Below are 13,807 nucleotides of genomic sequence, written 5' to 3'. Positions count from 1 at the left end.
GGGCTCAGGTGTATATCAGGAGTACAAGGAGGAGGCTGCTCGCTGAGACAAGAAGCAATGGAGTCCGGCAGAGGGAGTAATATGAGTCGGAGTGTAAACCCAGCCATCTGGGAGCCTGTACGGATCACCCAGGCAGACTTCAAGCCATTTGATGAGGTTTTCGGAGATGTGAAAGGATTCTTCAAGGATTTTGAGCAGCCGTGTGCCATGATGGAGGTGCCCCTTTCTGGCATGTGTTAGTGAGACTCCTGAACGGAAGCCTGGCAGAGACTTATCGCACCACTGACTCACAACAGAACTGGGATTACAACATTGTAAAGCGTACTATCCTGGATTACCATGCCATCACCCCAGACTCACATAGGGCACAGTTCCAAGACCTAACATGCATAACGGGGGGATCGTTTAGCATGTTTGCCCATAAGATGTCCCAGGCATGTCGGAGATGGCTGGAAACAGAAGACGCCTTCATTGTGGAAGACGTTATACAGTTATTTCTTATAGAACAATTTCTTTATAAGTGTCCCTCACAAATACGGGAAAGGGACACCTTGGATAGAGCTGCAGACCTGGCTGATGAGGCCCTTACTATCTGACTGCAATGGAGGAGCCTTCTGGACAATAAACCACAGCCTGCTCCTCCGCCGCGGCCCTCTCCAGTTATATCTGCCCCTCCAACCAGCCGCAGGCCGATAACAACCACAGAACACAATCCTGGGCCCCAACAGTTCTGACCACGCCCTGTGAGAATCACAAGAGAGATGTTATGGGTTTCCGGCAACTTGCAATCCAGTTGTCCTGAAAGGACTTGGAGGGACCCTCACACTCCTCAATCTTGTCCAAAGCATTTTGTGCATTCCATACTGCCTGAAGAAGAGTTACCACCACCTCCACTGGAATGTACTGCTGACCTCTGCACCATAGATGCCCCTGTTGGAGTGTATGGCCTCCGGCCTTTGTCACCAGGTTCTCCTACTGCCTTTTCCAGCATGCCCATTGAAAGGAGTACGACGCAGAAATGTTATCGATGTGGGCAGCCTGGGCATTTACAAAACACTTTCCCTGCTGGTCGATTGAGGAATGATCTTGCACCAAATCGACTTGTTCTTCCTCTACAGCCAAATACAAGGGGGGGAAAAGAGTTCTCACCCCTTGAAGTTGACTTGCTAAGGACTCAGACACTCGTAGCCGGCCACTAGGGGTTTATGGGGTGCGAGCCACAACCCCAAGTTCCTCTCACCATCAAAGTAAGCACTTACAGGAGGTTGTGCTGCATGGACAGAGAGTCATTGGATTTTGGAACTCTGGGGCATTTCTCACAATAGCTGATCCCAGGGTGGTTCGGCCAGAGGCGATACATCATGGACCAGGGATTGTTATTGAATTGGCTGGAGGACAAAGGAGGAATATCCCATAGGCGACTGTAGATCTGGACTTTGGCTTTGGGGTCAAGCAATGTGTGGTTGGGGTGATGAGCGGCCTACCTGCAGATATTCTCCTTGGAAATTATGTGGGAGATCTACAATGCCAATTTGTGGGTGCAGGAAACACATTTTGAGTAAAGGAGGACATAAAGGGAAGCTTGTCCTTACAACACTACCGATGTACAAGGAACTATCCACAGCTCAACAACATGGTCTTAAGTAAGGTGGCCAGAGGTCTGTGTAGACCTCATGGCGTACTCCCTTATTAAGAAGGAGGGAGAGGTTGTGGTGGTGGAATATGGGGGGTTGTGTATCAGGTTTTGGAGGTTTGTATTTTAGGTGTGGTTCACTGTCCATTATTTGTATTCCTTGTGTGTACATTGTATTGTCTGTAGGTAATCACCCCCTGTAGTGTTTCTGTCCCTAGGTCTGGGGGAGGGGGCCTGGGATCCACCTGAACTCTCTGCTTACCTGGGGGATTGTCATTCTGGGTGAGACTTACAAAAGAGCAGAAGCAAGATTGAACCTCTGAGGAAGACGCTTCGGCTGCGGCCAGCACCCCAGAGAGACTGTGAGAAACCCTGATTTCCCTGGAAAAGGACTGCTGGAGGATTGTGACTGATCCTTGGGACATTTATGCGCTTGCAGGACTATATTTGTATTTCTGGACTATTTTTACCCTCCGTGTAATGGATTATGTTATAGACCGTTTCATTTGCTTAGAATAAATATTCTTGGATTGCTCACTCATCTCTCGCTCTGTTGATTGTGCGATATGGGAGAAGGACCCCATCACACAGGCGTTTTTCACAGATGAGTTAAAAACCACATGTCCCTCCATGTGACGTTATTTCACGGCACACGTGTTCTTTATGTGCTATCCATGATCAGTGATAGCACATGGAGATCAGGCACTCTAAACTCACCTGTCCCCTCTCCCACTGTCCATGGTGCTGAAGTCTCCCTGCTGCTGCTACTTCTGGGTCAGCTGTGCAGTGCATAACTGCATATGTATGAGCATAATTAGCCGGCCTGGAAGCAGGAGGCAGCAGCTGCTGAACACAGCGTCGCTGGAGACGGGTGAGTTTAGAAAGCTTTTTATTGTAAATGCACGTGTTTTTCTAGCAAGTGTTTCACGGATCACACCACTGTGTATTCCGTGGGTGATGCAAGGAAAAAACAGCTATGTCTCCGTGTGGAAATTACGGACACGCTGCATGGAGACAGTCAGTGAAAAATCACTGATATCTGCGCAGACCCATTGATTTTAATGGGTCCGCATATGTCTGTGATTTTAGTACGTATACGTGTGAAGGGGGCCTTAGCACGCATTAGGGAAGAGCCCACAAATCTTTTCAAACAATGCTAAGGAATAAATTCACACAAAGACAAACTCTTAAAAGCATTTGATTTATTAAACAAATATATATCTCTAAGGAAGCAGAGACTTGGACTTCAGATGCTGTTATTTAATACAATACATAACAGTAGATAAAAAGTCTTCACACCCAGTGTTCTGACATAAAAAATATATATCTTCAGGGCAGAGGTATCTCCCAGATGGGGAAAATCTCTCTCTCAAATATCCATGGTGGGAGAGGGGTGGAAGAGGTCTCTCTCTCCGGGTGGGAGTGGAAGAAATCTCTATATCTGGGGGAAGTGAAAGAGGTCTCGCTCTCAATTTCTCCATGGGAGGGGGGGGGGGTGAAAAAAAAGGGAAGAAGGGAATTTTGTTACTTACCGTAAATTCCTTTTCTTCTAGCTCCTATTGGGAGACCCAGACGATTGGGTGTATAGCACTGCCCTCCGGAGGCCACACAAAGCATTACACTAAAAAGTGTAAGGCCCCTCCCCTTCTGGCTATACACCCCCAGTGGGATCACTGGCTCACCAGTTTTAGTGCAAAAGCAAGAAGGAGGAAAGCCAATAACTGGTTTAAACAAATTCACTCCGAAGTAACGTCGGAGAACTGAAAACCGTTCAACATGAACAACATGTGTACCCGAAAAACAACCAAAAATCCCGAAGGACAACAGGGCGGGTGCTGGGTCTCCCAATAGGAGCTAGAAGAAAAGGAATTTACGGTAAGTAACAAAATTCCCTTCTTCGGCGCTCCATTGGGAGACCCAGACGATTGGGACGTCCAAAAGCTGTCCCTGGGTGGGTAAAGAAATACCTCATGTTAGAGCTGCAAAGACAGCCCTCCCCTACGGGGAGGCAACTGCCGCCTGCAGGACTCTTCTACCTAGGCTGGCGTCCGCCGAAGCATAGGTATGCACCTGATAATGTTTGGTGAAAGTGTGCAGACTCGACCAGGTAGCTGCCTGGCACACCTGTTGAGCCGTAGCCTGGTGTCGTAATGCCCAGGACGCACCCACGGCTCTGGTAGAATGGGCTTTCAGCCCTGATGGAACCGGAAGCCTAGCAGAACGGTAGGCTTCAAGAATTGGTTCTTTGATCCATCGAGCCAGGGTGGCCTTGGAAGCCTGCGACCCTTTGCGCTTACCAGCGACAAGGACAAAGAGTGCATCCGAGCGGCGCAGGGGCGCTGTGCGGGAAATGTAGATTCTGAGTGCTCTCACCAGATCCAACAAATGTAGATCCTTTTCATACCGATGAACTGCATGCGGATAAAAGGAAGGCAAGGAGATATCCTGATTAAGGTGAAAAGAGGATACCACCTTAGGGAGAAACTCCTGAATGGGGCGAAGCACGACCTTGTCCTGGTGGAACACCAGGAAAGGAGCTTTGCATGACAGCGCTGCTAGTTCAGACACTCTCCGAAGAGACGTGACCGCTACCAGAAAAACCACTTTCTGTGAGAGTCGAGAAAGTGACACATCCCTCAGGGGCTCGAAAGGCGGCTTCTGGAGAGCAACAAGGACCTTGTTTAGATCCCACGGATCTAACGGCCGCCTGTACGGAGGTACGATATGACACACCCCCTGCAAGAACGTGCGCACCTTAGAAAGTCGCGCTAGACGCTTCTGAAAAAACACGGATAGTGCTGAAACTTGCCCTTTAAGGGAGCCGAGCGACAAGCCCTTTTCCAACCCAGATTGCAGGAAGGAAAGAAAGACAGGTAACGCGAATGGCCAGGGGGATACTCCTTGTGCAGAGCACCAGGATAAGAAAATCTTCCACGTTCTGTGGTAGATCTTAGCAGAAGTGGACTTCCTAGCCTGTCTCATGGTGGCCACGACCCCTTGGGGTAATCCTGAAGACGCTAGGATCCAGGACTCAATGGCCACACAGTCAGGTTCAGGGCCGCAGAATTCCGATGGAAAAACGGCCCTTGGGACAGTAAGTCTGGACGGTCTGGTAGTGCCCACGGTTGGCCTACCGTGAGATGCCACAGATCCGGGTACCACGACCTCCTCGGCCAGTCTGGGGCGACGAGTATGACGCGGCCGCAATCGGATCTGATCTTGCGTAACACTCTGGGCAGGAGTGCCAGAGGTGGAAACACATAAGGGAGCCGGAACTGCGACCAATCTTGCCCTAAGGCGTCTGCCGCCAGAGCTCTTTGATCGCGAGACCGCGCTATGAAGGTCGGGACCTTGTTGTTGTGCCGAGACGCCATTAGGTCGACGTCCGGCACCCCCCAGCGGCGGCAGATTTCCTGAAACACGTCCGGGTGAAGGGACCATTCCCCTGCGTCCATGCCCTGGCGACTGAGGAAGTCTGCTTCCCAGTTTTCTACGCCCGGGATGTGAACTGCTGATATGGTGGATGCTCTTTCCTCCACCCACATCAGAATCCGCCGGACTTCCTGGAAGGCTTGCCGACTGCGTGTCCCTCCTTGGTGGTTGATGTATGCCACCGCTGTGGAGTTGTCCGACTGAATTCGGATTTGCTTTCCTTCCAGCCACTGCTGGAAGGCCAATAGGGCAAGATACACTGCCCTGATTTCCAGAACATTGATCTGAAGTGTGGACTCCTGCTGAGTCCACGTCCCTTGAGCCCTGTGGTGGAGAAAAACTGCTCCCCACCCTGACAGACTCGCGTCTGTCGTGACCACTGCCCAGGATGGGGGCAGGAACGATCTTCCCTGTGATAATGAGGTGGGGAGAAGCCACCATTGCAGAGAGTCCTTGGCCGTCTGAGAAAGGGAGACTTTCCTGTCTAGGGAAGTCGTCTTCCCGTCCCATTGGCGGAGAATGTCCCATTGAAGTGGGCGCAGATGAAACTGCGCGAACGGGACTGCCTCCATTGCTGCCACCATCTTCCCTAGGAAGTGCATGAGGCGCCTTAAGGGGTGCGACTGACCCTGAAGGAGAGACTGCACCCCTGTCTGTAGAGACCGCTGCTTGTCCAGCGGAAGCTTCACTATCGCTGAGAGAGTATGAAACTCCATGCCAAGATACGTTAGTGATTGAGTCGGTGCCAGGTTTGACTTTGAAAAGTTGATGATCCACCCGAAAGTCTGGAGAGTCTCCAGCGCAACATTCAGGCTGTGTTGGCATGCCTCTTGAGAGGGTGCTTTGACAAGTAGATCGTCCAAGTAAGGGATCACCGAGTGTCCCTGAGAATGCAAGACTGCTACCACTGCCGCCATGACCTTGGTGAAAACCAGTGGTGCTGTCGCCAGACCAAATGGCAGAGCTACGAACTGGAGATGGTCGTCTCCTATCACGAAACGTAGAAAACGTTGGTGCTCTGTAGCAATCGGCACGTGGAGATAAGCATCTTTGATGTCTATTGATGCAAGGAAATCTCCTTGAGACATTGAGGCAATGACGGATCGGAGGGATTCCATCCGGAACCGCCTGGCGTTCACATGCTTGTTGAGCAGCTTTAGGTCCAGAACAGGACGGAACGAGCCGTCCTTTTTTGGAACCACGAAGAGATTGGAGTAAAAACCTTGCCCTTGTTCCTGCAGAGGAACAGGGATCACCACTCCTTCTGCTTTTAGTGAGCACACCGCCTGCAGAAGGGCATCTGCTCGGTCGGGATGTGGGGAGGTTCTGAAGAACCGAGGCGGAGGACGAGAACTGAATTCTATCCTGTACCCGTGAGACAAAATGTCTGCTACCCACCGGTCTTTGACCTGTGGCAGCCAAATGTCGCAAAAGCGGGAGAGCCTGCCACCGACCGAGGATGCGGAGGGATGAGGCCGAAAGTCATGAGGCAGCCGCCTTGGAAGCGGTTCCTCCGGTTGCTTTCTTGGGGCGTGACTGAGCCCGCCAGGAATCTGAGCTCCTTTGCTCCTTCTGAGTCCCTTTGGACGAGGAGAATTGGGTCTTGCTGGAGCCTCGAAAGGACCGAAACCTCGACTGCCACTTCCTCTGTTGAGGTTTGCTTGATCTGGGCTGGGGTAAGGAGGAGTCTTTACCCTTGGATTGCTTAATGATTTCAGCCAATTGTTCACCAAACAGTCTATCTACAGATAGCGGCAAGCTGGTTAAACATTTTTTGGAAGCAGAATCCGCTTTCCATTCCTTTAACCACAAGGCTCTGCGCAAGACAACAGAGTTGGCAGACGCAATTGAGGTACGGCTTGTAGGGTCCAGGACAGCGTTGATAGCGTAAGTCGCAAACGCAGACATTTGCGAGGTTAGGAACGCTACTCGCGGCACTGCTGGACATATGATAGAGTCCACCTGTGCCAGGCCAGCTGAAATAGCTTGGAGTGCCCACACGGCCGCGAATGCTGGAGCAAACGACGCGCCAATAGCTTCATAGACAGACTTTAACCAAAGGTCCATCTGTCTGTCATTGGCATCTTTAAGTGAAGCCCCATCTTCCACTGCAACTATGGATCTAGCTGCAAGCCTGGAGATTGGGGGATCCACCTTTGGACACTGGGTCCAGCGTTTGACCACGTCAGGGGGAAAGGGATAACGTGTATCCTTAAGACGTTTGGAGAAACGCTTATCTGGGTAGGCATGGTGTTTCTGGACTGATTCTCTGAAGTCAGCGTGGTCCAGAAAAGTACTCAGTTTAGGCTTGGGATACCTGAAATGGAACGTCTCCTGCTGTGCAGCTGCCTCCTCTGCAGAAGGGGCTGGGGGAGAAATATCCAACAGTCTATTGATGGCCGCTATAAGGTCATTTACCATGGCGTCACCATCAGGAGTATCCAGATTGAGAGCGGTTTCAGGATTAGACTCCTGATCACCCTCCTCTGTCTCATCATGTAGAGACTCTTCTCGCTGAGACCCTGATCCGCGTGATGACGTGGGGGGTCTCTCCCAGCGAGCACGCTTAGGCTGCCTGGGACTGTCATCTGAATCAGAGCCGTCAGGCTGAGATGCCTGGGACCCCCTTGAAGCACTGATTAACTCCAACTGAGGGGGACCGGGGAACATTGCCGCAGCAGTGTCCATGGACTGAGTAACTGGCCTGGCCTGCAAGGTCTCTAGGATTTTTGTCATAGTGACAGACATCCTGTCAGCAAAAACAGCAAACTCTGTCCCCGTCACCGGGACAGGGTTCACCGGCGACTCTGCCTGGGCCACTACCACCATAGGCTCCGGCTGACGAAGTGGCACCGTGACCGAACATTGCACACAATGGGGGTCATTGTAACCTGCCGGTAGATTAGCCCCACAAGCGGCACAAGCAGCGTTCACAGCCTGTGTCTTGGCACCCTTGCGTTTTGCAGATGACATGTTGTCGTCTCCTCAGAGCAATAGGGGTATACAGCCAAGAAGCGACTTTACAGTGCAATATATATAGATATATCTGGTACAGGAAAAAGTACACTAAATAACACTGTGGCACTAGTGGGGCCAGCACGAATGTGCTGCTTACCGCCCGCTTAACGCGGGTGTGTGGTCGCCAGAAATCCCTTGTCTGGGTCTCCCAGAGCCTGTGTCCGTTCCCCAGCCAGACTGCATGCAGGAATGGCTGCCGGCGTCTCTGTGGAGGGGGGGCGGGCCCTGGGTGTGCTCAGACAAAAAGCGGGAAACCTGCGTCCCACTGTGCTCAGTGAGAGGGCTGGAGCATGTAAATAAGGCTCCAGCCCTCGGCGCTGACGATTGCACAACGCCTGTCCCCTTCCCTGATTGACAGGGAGGGGGCGGGAACGAAGCGGAGCTAGGCCGCAAAAGCCGGGGACTAGATTTATAAGCGCCGCCGTCGTAAAAGCACGGTCGGCGCTAAGTCCCCGGCGCACTACAAGTCCCAGCCGCGCCGCCGCTCCCAGAGCGGCCGGCGCGGTAGTTCCCAACACATAAAGTCACTCAGCTAAGCTGCAGTGACTCAAACCCCAGCGCGCAGCGCTACTGTCCCCGGCGCACTAGCACACCCAGCAAGTCTGGAGTGTGCGCGGCCAGTCCATAGGGGGACACAGAGTACCTGAATGTTGCAGGGCCTTGTCCCTGAACGGTACCCCCGGCTCCTTATCCAGCAGGTTCAATGGGTCTGTGGACGGAGCCCGGCCTCAGGGCTTGGAGGCCGGTAAGATCCCACTTCCTCAGAGCCCCTCCGGGGGATGGGGAAGGAAAACAGCATGTGGGCTCCCGCCTCCGTACCCGCAATGGGTACCTCAACCTTACAAACCGCAAGTGGGGTGAGAAGGGAGCATGCTGGGGGCCCTATATGGGCTCTCTTTTCTTCCATCCGATATAGTCAGCAGCTACTGCTGACTAAACAGTGGAGCTATGCGTGGATGTCTGACCTCCTTCGCACAAAGCAGAAAACTGGTGAGCCAGTGATCCCACTGGGGGTGTATAGCCAGAAGGGGAGGGGCCTTACACTTTTTAGTGTAATGCTTTGTGTGGCCTCCGGAGGGCAGTGCTATACACCCAATCGTCTGGGTCTCCCAATGGAGCGCCGAAGAAAGGGATCTTTTTCTCTGGGGGGATGGAGGAGGGTGGGCAGAGGTCTCTCAGTCTCTCTCCAGTAGGCCAGAGGTCTCACTTTTCAATGTTTTATTTAAATTTTCATATAAACATACAGCCCATTAGAGCACTTTGCAAAATATAACATATACCACGAACAACAAAATCGTGAATACAGGTAGCTACTACAGCAGTGTCACTCAAAAAGTAAGAGTTTAGCCTCAACCACGTGGTGACCCAACCTCACTGCTTACATTGAACCATTTAACAGAACCTGGCCGATATAAAGTAGAACTATAATTAAATGTCTTTTGGGAAAGAAGACTAAGCGAGACGAGAGGTCACCGGCAGTCTGAGGTGATTTATAAAAGCACTCAGGGCATAATAACCAATATTGAAGACAATTCGAAAAAACAAAGAACACAAGGAAGACATAGGAGAGACAAGGTAGGAGAGGAGGGAAGGGTTGGGGGATTAGATTGTGGGTGTTAGGCTCAGATGGCTCGAAACAGATGTAAGTGTGCAGAAGTTTGGTTTACTGGTCAGCAGGACAGGCATCCGTTGCGGGCATTAATGCCATTTCAGAGATATATTCTGTTGACAATCAATAAGTTATCCATGGGCTCCAGATCTTCTGAAATGAGGTCAAATTGTGTTGATTAAGTGAAGCCAGCTCCTCGGTATGATACAAGAGGTCAATTTTACTTAGGAGATGTTCGCTAGCCAATGAGTTGGAATCAGCAGTTTTCCCGCTGCCACAATAAAAGCAGCTAACTTAGATAGGGTTTCTTAGCCAGCCAGATGGGGAAGTTGCGTAGGGCCTCTTCTGGAGTTAACTGGACTTGAAAATTAGTAAGGTTCAAGATTAGTGATGAGATATCACGCCAAAAGCTTCGTAGGGAAGGGCATGTAGACCAACAGTGGAGATAAGTTCCCAGCTCAGTTCCACAATCTCCAACACATGAGAGAAGGATGGGTGCCATTGGTGTGATTGAAGTGGGGTTGTGTACTAGCAGGAGATTATTTTGTATGATTTTCTTGGAACCTAATGCAGTGTAAGGGACCATGTGAAAGATTGTATATGAGGTTAGTTTGGAAGTCCGAAAACGTAGTACCTTGGTCTTTCTCCCAGCAGGACACATAAGCTCTTCTCGCCGTAGAATTCTGAGTGAGAAGCAAGTTGTAAATTTGCGAGAGGACCTTCCTGGGGGAATTCAACTGAGAGCACATGGACTCATTTTGTGGATGGTATAAGCAGACTACCACCGGAATGAGAGTGAAGGATGAAATTTTTTAACCTCTTATAATGTAGGAAAGTTAAATTTGTGAAAGCGGGAATTTCTCTCATCTCTTGGTAAGTCATTAAAGAGCCCGCCATTACCAAGCTGTCAACCGTAATATCTAAATTAGGGAAATTGGCCTGTGGTCCTTGTGTTAGGGCTCAAAGTGCGTAATTAGAGTATGTCCGAGACATGAAACAGAGGAGGTGCTAGTGTAATAGGTAGAGTTCTCCAGCCCGATACCACAGCTCTAGTTAAGTGGTTGTTTATTTTCCTTTTAGGTCCGTAGCCAGGTGGTGAACATGCTATAGAGCAAAGGGGGGTAGGGGCCATATAATCCTCAATGGCAACCCACTGCTTTCCTTTGGATTCCCGGAACCATTCAAGGATTCTGGCAGCAAGGGCAGCCTGGTAGTATTTGTGTAGGTTCGGAGCGCCCATGGCTTCTTTATTTTTAAGTAGAGAGTGTGACAATACGTGGCCTATTATTATTCCAAATATAGTTCTAGATTAAAGGGAACCTGTCATCAGAAATTTCGCCCAAAAGCTAAAAGATTCCCCCTCTGCAGCTCCTGGGCTGCATTCTAGGAAGGTCCCTGTTATTATTGTGCCCCATGTGAGACCAAAATAAAGCCTTTATAAAGTTCTACCTTTTTGTATGCAGCTTCTGTAAATCCGTCACGGGGGCGGGCTCTCTGCCGTCCGTTATTCTGCCTCCTGGTCCTGTATGCCGCCCCCATCGCTCCTTTCCATATCTGATGCACCGCCCACTGCTCCAGCCATCCCCGCGCATGCCCAGTGCCAGTCTCACAGGACTGAGCAGTTTGACCGCTGGTGACGTGTGCGCAGGCAAGTGATTATGGACGGGACTGTGACTGTTATCAGCAAGTACCCGGCCATAATCTCTTGAGCGCGCAAACCTCTCCAGCATTCACACTGAGCTCAGTGTAGATGCTAGACTGTATGGGCTGCTTCCAGGGATGACGTCCCTTTGTCATGTGATAGGGGCGTGTTCGAAATACTATCACATGACAAAGGGACGTCATCCCTGGAAGCAGCCCATACAGTCTAGCATCTACACTGAGCTCAGTGTGAATGCTGGAGAGGTTTGCGCGCTCAAGAGATTATGGCCGGGTACTTGCTGATAACAGTCACAGTCCCGTCCATAATCACTTGCCTGCGCACACGTCACCAGCGGTCACACTGCTCAGCCCTGTGAGACTGGCACTGGGCATGCGCGGGGATGGCTGGAGCAGTGGGCGGTGCATCGGATATGGAAAGGAGCGATGGGGGCGGCATACAGGACCAGGAGGCAGAATAACGGACGGCAGAGAGCCCGCCCCCGTGACGGATTTACAGAAGCTGCATACAAAAAGGTAGAACTTTATAAAGGCTTTATTTTGGTCTCACATGGGGCACAATAATAACAGGGACCTTCCTAGAATGCAGCCCAGGAGCTGCAGAGGGGGAATCTTTTAGCTTTTGGGCGAAATTTCTGATGACAGGTTCCCTGAGTTAGCCCTGGGTAAGAAGGATTTTGGGACGAAGATGGGAAGCATCTGGAACAAGTAGGTTGATTTCGGCAGGATTATTCTCTTTACCAAGTTTTTCCTCCCAATCCATGACAAGAAATGGTGCTCTCCAGGACCTGGTGCATTCAGAAATCTTGGGAAGGAGAGGTTTGAAATTAAATTGAAAAGGTTCTGTCGGATTCCTTCCAATCTTGAAGCCCGAATAAGTAATGTATTTGTCCAGAATGGACATGAGAGCGGGAAGGCCTGTACTCTGTCGGATACAAATAGCCACTGGGCAAGTTTCAAATAATAAGATACCAACCTTTCTCTTATGGCAGAAAAAATTTAAAATTTAACTTTTAATAGATCCTCTAAAATTGTGATTAGTACTCAAACACACAAACTGACAAACACATAAAAGGTTTGGCCCCTCCTGTCTATTCAGAGGATATGTGACCAAGTCCAACTATAGTTTTGGTTTGCACATATCCTCTGAATAGACAGGAGGGGCCAAACCTTTTATGTGTTTGTCAATTTGTGTGTTTGAGTACTGATCACAATTTTAGAGGATTAAAAGTTAAATTTTTTCTGCCATAAGAGAAAGGTCTTATTACTGTACTCGGTCGGGACATGATTATCAAGAGGTCTTCAGCAAATGCTGCAGTTTTATGAGTGGTCTCCCCTATCTCAAACCCTTGAATTCTATCACAGTTTCTAATTGTTTGTATTAGGGGTTCCATCGCCAGAACAAAGAGGAGGGGGTCTCCGTCTCTCCGGGGGTCGCAGGGGTCTCTGCCTCTCCCTCTCTCCGGGGGTCGCAGGGGTCTCTGCCTCTCCCTCTCTCCGGGGGTCGCAGGGGTCTCTGCCTCTCCCTCTCTCCGGGGGTCGCAGGGGTCTCTGCCTCTCCCTCTCTCCGGGGGTCGCAGGGGTCTCTGCCTCTCCCTCTCTCCGGGGGTCGCAGGGGTCTCTGCCTCTCCCTCTCTCCGGGGGTCGCAGGGGTCTCTGCCTCTCCCTCTCTCCGGGGGTCGCAGGGGTCTCTGCCTCTCCCTCTCTCCGGGGGTCGCAGGGGTCTCTGCCTCTCCCTCTCTCCGGGGGTCGCAGGGGTCTCTGCCTCTCCCTCTCTCCGGGGGTCGCAGGGGTCTCTGCCTCTCCCTCTCTCCGGGGGTCGCAGGGGTCTCTGCCTCTCCCTCTCTCCGGGGGTCGCAGGGGTCTCTGCCCCTCCCTCTCTCCGGGGGTCGCAGGGGTCTCTGCCTCTCCCTCTCTCCGGGGGTCGCAGACGCAGGGGTCTCTGTCTCTCCCTCTCTCCGGGGGTCGCAGGGGTCTCTGCCTCTCCCACCGGGGGTCTCTGCCTGTCTCTGCACATCTCTCTTACCGGCTCTTTTACGCTTTGCCAGGAGAATTGCTGTGTGATAAAATCCATGTGAGGCCTAGAACCTTCCCAGAAGCCGCGGTCTCAGCTCAGCTGCTGCCCGCGTTCCTGACGATATTAGCGGATCCCTCATAAATTGAGTCCGAGGATGTGAGGCCTAGTCTGCACCGCGCACCGGGTACCGTGCTTTCCCTCCGCGGGTGCCGCTTTCTATCTCAGCCGCTGCATAATAAACATCGCCGAGACTTCACTGAACCCGCGGCGCAATGCGAGTGTTATTTCCCAGGTTTTGGCGAAGCGCACGCGCAATTGGCAGAAGGCGACGCAGTCACGGAGTGGGTTAGGGTGATGTCAATCAAATTTTGATCCCGCCCCCTCCTGTTCTCACTATATTATGATTCACAGCGGTTTTTACGTAAATAGCCGAAAGTGT

The 13,807-nt window shown here is 51.3% G+C and overlaps 1 protein-coding gene across 2 annotated transcripts in view; it reads right to left on the bottom strand.

The window, feature by feature from the left end:
• The window catches only part of LOC142304428 (sodium/potassium-transporting ATPase subunit beta-2-like), a 307,300-nt gene that overhangs the window by 252,362 nt on the left and 41,131 nt on the right, over positions 1–13,807 (bottom strand). Inside the window, exon 1 of one of the 2 annotated variants that reach the window (XM_075346772.1) lies at positions 13,378–13,663. The exons of the other annotated variant lie outside the window; for it this stretch is intronic. The gene's annotated coding sequence lies outside the window, so the exon portion shown is untranslated. Of the gene's footprint in view, positions 1–13,377; positions 13,664–13,807 lie in introns of those variants that run through there. 2 annotated transcript variants of the gene reach the window in all.

Source organism: Anomaloglossus baeobatrachus, chromosome 4 (assembly GCF_048569485.1).
Source record: "Anomaloglossus baeobatrachus isolate aAnoBae1 chromosome 4, aAnoBae1.hap1, whole genome shotgun sequence".
NCBI lineage: Eukaryota > Metazoa > Chordata > Amphibia > Anura > Aromobatidae > Anomaloglossus > Anomaloglossus baeobatrachus.
The sequence above is the reverse complement of the archived record's forward strand: the minus strand, read 5'-3'. Positions and strand labels throughout refer to the sequence as shown.